This window comes from Bison bison, unplaced genomic scaffold, assembly GCF_000754665.1.
Source record: "Bison bison bison isolate TAMUID 2011002044 unplaced genomic scaffold, Bison_UMD1.0 scf7180017864270, whole genome shotgun sequence".
NCBI classification, from domain to species: Eukaryota; Metazoa; Chordata; class Mammalia; order Artiodactyla; family Bovidae; genus Bison; species Bison bison.
The window spans coordinates 2,897,364-2,904,819 of record NW_011494842.1 but is presented as its reverse complement, the minus strand read 5'-3'; the positions used below and the strand labels follow the sequence as shown (position 1 = coordinate 2,904,819).

The 7,456-nt window shown below is 39.4% G+C and overlaps 1 pseudogene; it reads left to right on the top strand.

Moving 5' to 3' along the window:
• Positions 1-1,236: 1,236 nt before the first annotated feature.
• LOC104994987 overlaps positions 1,237-7,456 on the top strand; it is a 6,671-nt pseudogene continuing 451 nt past the window's right edge.

Genomic DNA, 7,456 nt, shown 5'->3' with positions numbered 1-7,456 from the left:
AAAAAGAGGTGGAGGAACAGTTAATCTTTTCTGGAGAAGGACAGTATGACTGAAAGCCTCAAATTTCATCTATAATATTTACATAACAGGTGTCTAACTTAAACTGAAAAGCTAGTAGGCTTTCCAAGAGGGAAGATAAATGAAAGAGACCCCCTTAAGATTTGAATATTGGAATGATCAGAGATGAAACTTAAGATAACTGATAAACATTCAAGAATTCTTGATATGATGGAAAGAGAGCTAAAAACTGGTTTCAGAAACAAGGTAGAAATGTAGTAATTCAAAAATATAACTAAAAATTAAAGATACAAATTAAATTAGCAGCAAATTAGACAAAGCTAAATTGGGAATTAGTGAAATGGAATATACTTGAGAAAAATATTCAAATCGACAATGGTAAGAAAAGATGAAAAATACAAAAGTGAGTATAAGAAACCAATGGGGCACAAGAAAATGTTCTAAGATTCTTCAAACTGTAGGTCTAAGTTGGAGTTGGAGGTAAAAAAGAAATAAGTAATATTTGAAAGCAACTGGTTGAAAATTTCCCCAAACACATAGAAACCAACAAGCATCAAGTCATAGACCCAAGAAGCACTATGAACCACTATCAGATATGAAGAAAACTATTTCTAGACAAATCATAGTCATACTGTTGGAAACCAAAGATAACAAGAAGAGATCTGAAGATAGGTTATCATCAAAGGTCCAAAAATAAAGCCAACAGCTGATTTCTCTCTTATTTGTCCCTGGTTTCCATTTATCTATTGAGAAATCTGCATTTTGTATGGTTGCTATGTCATGTATCCGAAGTCTTTATATGGAACATATATTTAAAGTCAATATTCATTATATTTATGCATTTTGTATGCATGCATACATAAATGTAATTTCAAGCAAATAAGAACTAAAAGTATCACCACCAGATTTTTATTAAAGAAAATATTAAAGCAAACACTTTAGGGTGAAGGGGAATAATTCCAGATGAAGGGATGGATCTTTAGAAAGTAATGAAGAACAAGGAAATGGGAAATACACACATAAATATAAATGTACATTGACTGTATAAGTATATATTACAAATATAGCATGTAGAGGATGAATACATACAATATATGAAGGCACTAACAGGAGTTATATTTTTAATATAGAACTAATTTATATGATATTTTAATAAGTCAAGTTTGCATGTTGACACCTTCTAGGTAACAACGAACAGTACTGTAGAAACAGTATGCCATGGGCTATCTTCGTGGAGGTGCCCTGTGGTTTCCTGCTTCAAGGATGCTTGGACTGCACCTGGTGATCCTGCCCGGCCCGCCCCTCGAACCAGCCCTGGCCAACCTCCCTGCCCCTCTGCCCCTCAGGGTCCGCCGCCCCTCCGGGTCCCCCAGCCCCTCCAGCGCGGCTCAGCCCACACGGCCTTTCCCGGCCGCCCAGGGCCGCGCCGCCTCGCAGGTGCGCAGAACGGCCACCAGGACTCGAGACGGCCGTGACCGCCAGAGTGACCTGGAGCGCGTGGCCTCCTACGTCTGCCTGTCCGTGTCTTACTCTGTGGACGGCGGTTATGTGGCTTTGAAAGGCTTTGCCAACTTTCACCAATCTCGTGGGGAGAGGGAACATGCTGAGAAACGGATGAGCTGCAGAACTAAGGAGGTGGCCGAACCGTCCTTTGGGACACCAGGAAACCGGACCCTGATGACGGCAAGAATGGGCTGAACGCAATGGAATGTGCGCTACACTACTGATTCCAGTAGTCAATCTGCCACGACTGGAACTGCACACACCGGCCACTGACAAAAAATGACCCCCATTTGTGTGACTTCATTGACACTCACTGCCTGAAAGAGTAGGTGAAATCCATCAAAGAACTGGGTGAGCATGGAACCAACCTGTGCAAGATGGGGGCCCCCGAATCTGGCAGGGCAGAGTACCCCTTGATAAACACACCCAGGGAAACACTGTAAGGATAACGAGAGCGAGAGCTAAGCCTTAGGCTGGCTCCCTGGTCACCAGGACAGTGCACACATGTTTGGATTAGCTCCACCTTTTCTGTAAGTTGTACTAAAACATCTACTTAAGTTATTTTCTTAGTACCATTCCTGCAAATAAACTGGTACCCCCTCCCCCCCAAAAAAAACCCAGTATATAACCACCAAGCTAATGCAGGGGAAAAATGAATTTTAAAAATTATGTAATTTCAGAGAAGTCATAAAACAAGTAAAAAGGGTGATGTAAAGGGCCAAAGAACACCTGAGTCAAACAGAAAACAAGCAGTGGGATAGGCTGGTAGTTTGTTTTCTTTTTGACAATTCCTCCCCACTGACCCTAAGGTGTTTATTAACAGCTGAGCACTGTTAACCATAAAGTATATAGTCACTTTAATCTTTTCACTAAATTTAAACAAAAATATTATATATTCAGGTTAAACTCAAGAGATCCTCTAACACTAAATACTTTACTTAGAATCTTAATTTTTGCTCACAGCAAATGCAACTTAAAAGGATCAGGATAAAATGTAAAATAACTATAAACTTAATCTCATGTAATCTACAATTGTATCTTTAAAAAACAAAACAAACATATTTAAAATGCTATTTATGATAGAATTTAGACCATTGGAAATTTTATGGCTGTGATAGGGTATTAATATATAAAGAGATTTAGTTATTGCTTAAGTCTCTTTATTAATATAGAAAGAAATTTAGTTACTGAATCAAACAAGGACTATTTTACAAGGACACTTCATTTTAATCAAAACTTGAAACCACCAGTTAAGCCAGCTTCATCATATCCATTTTAACTGAGATGAATAATAAAAAATAAGATAGACCCTAAGCGATAGCTTGAACCACAGAAGGATCAGTTTTGACCTCCTGGAATTCTTCTGAGAAACCCATTAAGGAATTCTTCTGAGAAACCAATGCCATTACCAAAAAAGAGAAACAAAGAGAGAGAGAGAGAGATCTAAAGAATTTTATTATGTTGAGCTGTTGTAGCGTAAGCCTTTAATGCACATTGACTCATTTTATATTTGGTAATAAATTGCTAAGTTCCAAAAAAGTGTATTTGTACTTACACACAAATATAATCTTTTATCTTAATAATTTATTGGTAGCAGAAAAGAGTCTAGGTTTTGAATCTTCTATTGACTAGCACAGATTCTTCCAAAACAGAGCACTCTGTCTGTCCCAGATGCAACCAAATTATTTCAAAACTTAGGGGCCCTACCCATGATTCCCTCTACCATAGTTAGCAGTGGAGAAATAGTTAAGCTCATTTAACAACCTCCAGAATCAATTTTCAACTCTTTCCCCATGAAAGTATGACTAAATTTGATCAGATGAAAAGATAATATACAACCTAAATGTCCATCAACATGTGAATGGACAGAGAAGATATGGTATGCATATATTGTTAAGTCACTTCAATCGTGTCCGACTCTGTGCGACCCCATAGATGGCAGCCCACCAGGCTCCCCCATCCCTGGGATTCTCCAGGCAAGAACGCTGGAGTGGGTTGCCATTTCCTTCTCCAATGCATGAAAGCGAAGAGTGAAAGTGAAGTCACTCAGTCGTGTCCGACTCTTAGGGACCCCATGGACTGCAGCCCACCAGGCTCCTCCATCCATGGGATTTTCCAGGCAAGAGCACTGGAGTGGGGTGCCATCGCCTTCTCCAGTGGCACGCATATATATACATACGTATGATGGACTATTACTCAGCCAAAAAATGAATGATAATGTCATTTGCAGCAACACAGATGCAACTAGAGAATCATACTAAGTGAAGAATTAATAAGTCAGAGAGACAAATACCATATGATATATCACTTCTATGTTGAATTTAAAGAATGATATAAATGAAATTATTTACAAAACAGAAACAGACTCATAGACATAGAAAACAATTTTACAAATACCAAAGGAAAAGGTGGGAGGCATATATTAGGAACTTGGAGTCAATAGATACACACTGCTGCCGCTGCTGCTGCTAAGTCGCTTCAGTCATGTCCGACTCTGTGCGACCCCATAGACGGCAGCCCACCAGGCTCCCCCATCCCTGGGATTCTCCAGGCAAGAACACTGGAGTGGGTTGCCATTTCCTTCTCCAATGCATGAAAGTGAAAAATGAAAGAGAAGTCGCTCAGTCGTGTCCAACTCCCAGCGACCCCATGGACTGCAGCCCACCAGGCTCCTCCATCCATGGGAATTTCCACACTACTATATATAAAATAGATAAACAAGGTCCTACTGTATAGCATAGGAAGCTATAATAAATATCTTGTAATAATCTATAATGGAAAAGAATACAAAAAAGAATATGTATGTATAACTGAATCACTTTTCTGCACACTTGTAAAACATTATAAATTATAGTTCAATTTTAAAAAGGTAAAACATGAACAGTAATAATATCCACCTATCAGCACTAAGACCAAACTTTACTGACATCTGTCTTAACTGTCGTCACGTTGGAATTAACATAAAAAAGATTAGTGTTGTACTACAATGTGCCAGTCATTGTCTTGGACCCTGAAAAGTGCTAAGAAGGAGTTCATGGTCCCCGTATACTTGAGATGCTTATGTCCTAGAAGGGTAAACCTCTATTCTTTTGTTCATTCAGGAGAAATTAATTGGCCATCAAAAACTAATTGGACATTTTATTCATTGTTGAGAATTTTCTGGTGGAAATTTTCCTCACTTTTGTGATGCTTACAGTCAGGTAAGGAATTAAACATAAAATGGTAACATAAATATAGTAATTCGTTTCTATATAGTAAACAGTGCACTGTGAAACGTAAGGTAACAGGAAATGCTTGGCTTGAGAATCTGAGAAAGTAAAATCTGAGTTAAGATCTCAAGGTTAATTAGTTGAAAAGAATCTTTCTATCAGAAAGGTAAATACATAAAGGCCCTGTTTCCAGAGGAAAGATGATTGGAAAACTCAAAGAAGGACACAGTGGCAAGCATAAGAAGACATGGCTTAAGACAATGCTGCGCAGATGCAATGAAGATATCGTCTGAGCCTTCCAAGAATACATTAAAGGTTTTGCTTGCTATTCACTCTTAAAAGCAATGAGAATTCACAGAAGGTTGTGAAACAGGAGAACAGCATGATCATTTGAAATAGAGAACATCTCTCAACTAGCTGTCGAAACAGGGGGTTGAAGGATGACAAGACTCCAGTAGGGCACTGGAAAGAAAATGCCACTTTAAAATCCAGCAGTAAGTTGGAAAAGCAGATGGATCTGAGGGAAATTCAAGAGGTAAAACTGCAGGACTTAGTGACACCCTGGATATGACAGAAAGAAGGAAATGGACTCTTGGTTTGCGCTTCCAGGGCAGAATGAATTGTGACCGTATTCCCTGTGTTAGGAACTTGTAGAGAAGGGCTGCAGTTGGAAGAGGAAGAATGTGAGTCTGATTTTGCAAATGTTGAGTCTGAATTGCTTTGGAGATACTCAAGTGATGTCAGCTGAGCAGATGGACATCAGGACTGGAGTTTAAGAGACAGAAGGGACTACAAGTCTGGAAGATACAGATATACTAATAGTGTCAGAAACTGTGAGTGTAGGTTCAAAGTCCTGAGAAATCTACATATTTACCAGACAGACAGAGGCCACTGAGCCAGTCTGATTCCAGCCTGAGGAACCCAGAGCAGTAGGGCTAAAAGCAGTAAGGATGTTAAACAGAGAAGCCAGGGAAGGAGGTAAATTGCAGAGTCAAGTGTCAGGTATCAACAGGACAAGACCTACATTACAATTCCACAACAGTGGAACCACAACAGAATTATGCATAAAGTCCCACTAGAGCACAGAAAAAGGATACTGACCTTAGAAAGAGAAAAGAGTTGATCAAAAGAAGTGATCTTTAAGCTGTGCCTGAGGAAAAAATAGGAGTTTCTTAAGCAAATCAGTCCAGGGATAAAAAGGCAATGTTTAGAGAAGGTATAGCAATTTCTCAAAAAGGAAACAAAACATCTTCATTAGGCTGGTGAATATCCCAAAACCCTATTTCCTACATTCCTAGATCAGTCATTCTAGTCATTTTCAATTACCCTGCTTTTACATTCTAACAGGGAAAAGTAGGCACCCTAGCAGTCTAGCCTCTGTCACAGTCCCCAAACCCACAAAATCAGAATATGGGGTGGGAGAAGAGAAAAATAATATTAACATAGCAACAGAAGTCATATACAGTCTCACACTTTTTCACTGAAATGTAAGGATTTCTGATTCTGTAACAGAGTAAATATGAAGGTTTAAAGTTATAATACAAAGATCAAAGGAGAAGACCAAAAAATTGAATAGAAGACATACAAACATATGGGAACATAAAGACTAATTTTCCTTCTCTTGCATTGTCAGTAAAAGTCTTTGAGTTAGACGACCTCCGCCATCTTTCAGGTAATGAGGACAAATCTTTGAAAGAATCCACAATTGCTGAACTCCAATCTGTAGAACTAAGGTTACAATTCACATGGTGATACATTGAAGATACACTGAATGTAAAACAATAGGAAAAACGGAGCCTAATATCAGTATTAGAATAGTTGATTGGCTGATTCATGTCAATGTATGGCAGAAAACACAATATTTTTTAAAGAAAAAAAATAAAGAAATAAAGACACAAACTCAAATTATGCTTACCCGCTAAATTGTTACATTTAACACAAGTTTTTATTTTGTACTTAGATGTATAAAGAATAAATATTTTGCATCCAGCAAAATTTGAAAAATTAATAGCTAAACTCTCATAGACTCCTTCCCTTTTCACACATTTTAACATTCACTTAACAACTACCTATTTCTCTGTGAATCTTCAAATTGTAAGCTCTTTTAAGACAAAATCAATTTCTGTATATAGATTTTCTCCATTTACTTGCCATTTCCGGTTGAGACTGCATTAAATTGCAGGCCTGTGGCTACTCTTCACCTGCCCTCATAGTTGCCTTCAAATGGGATTTCAGGCATCACATGAGAATACATTTTGCTCTGAAATCCTTCTGCTATTTACCATCTTCCCCCATCTTGTTCAAGGGTGTTGGAGCATAAATACATTACAGATAAGGGATGATTTCACCCCACCCTGTTTTCCTAGCCTTCGGTGTTGGCTTCCTTCCGTTTTTCTGCCTCACATTCCGACAAATTCGTCGCCTTTGTCACACAATAATAAGAAGAGAATTGCAAAGAGAGACGCTGTCCTCAGGCAAGTGCTGCATTTCACAGGAAGGATCCTTTCCCGGGGAAATGCAGAGAAGGAACACTTTCCTTCAGACCACCTGCACGTGGCCAAGGTAGGGAATTCAAAGGGCCTCCCCGAGGGGCGGGTCCGCAAATTCACCCGGGAGAGGGTGGGAACCCTTTTCAGGGGAGAGGCCTTCACACCGCAGAACCGCTGCAGGAGGGCCCCGGGCGGGGAGGCGCCGCGGCGGGAGAGGTGGGGACGCCCCCGGCCGCG